The sequence below is a fragment of the Octopus bimaculoides genome, chromosome 17, assembly GCF_001194135.2.
Source record: "Octopus bimaculoides isolate UCB-OBI-ISO-001 chromosome 17, ASM119413v2, whole genome shotgun sequence".
NCBI classification, from domain to species: Eukaryota; Metazoa; Mollusca; class Cephalopoda; order Octopoda; family Octopodidae; genus Octopus; species Octopus bimaculoides.
Window position 1 is genome coordinate 44,770,376 of NC_068997.1, and position 639 is coordinate 44,771,014.

Below are 639 nucleotides of genomic sequence, written 5' to 3' on the forward strand. Positions count from 1 at the left end.
GGCAGCGGTGATGCTGGTGGCAGAGGCGGCGGTGGCGACGGTGGCTGCGGTGGTGGTGCTGGTGAATTGCAAGCGATATATGGAGCGACATGTTGAAAGGAATGGATCAAGAGCAACTTTGTGGATCTACTACTACTACTACTACTAATAATAATAATAATAATAATAATAATAATAATAATAATAATAATAATAACAATAATAGTCATAATCATAATAAATGAAGAACAGGATTAGAGCCGACTTGGAACTAAACAACAACAAGTATAGCAACATCCGCAACAACAACTGCAACAAATCAAGTTGGATGGCAGTAAATCTACCATTATTTCAGTCAGTTTTAACGTTGTCTTCTGCTCGGTTGCTCAGTCACTTAAGACTGCCATGGATGGGTGGTCGCCTCTTATATCATGACGTGTAGTACCGTTGTTGCTGTTGTTGTTGTAGTGTAATGGTGCTGGTGTGTCTCCTTTTAGTGTGTGTACGTACGAATATATATGCATTTATATATGTGTTTTTATTTGCATGTACGTACGTACGTATGTATGTATGTATGTATGTATGTATGTGTATGTATGTATGTATGTACGAACGTACGTACGTACGTATGTATGTGTATGTATGTATGTGTGTGTATGT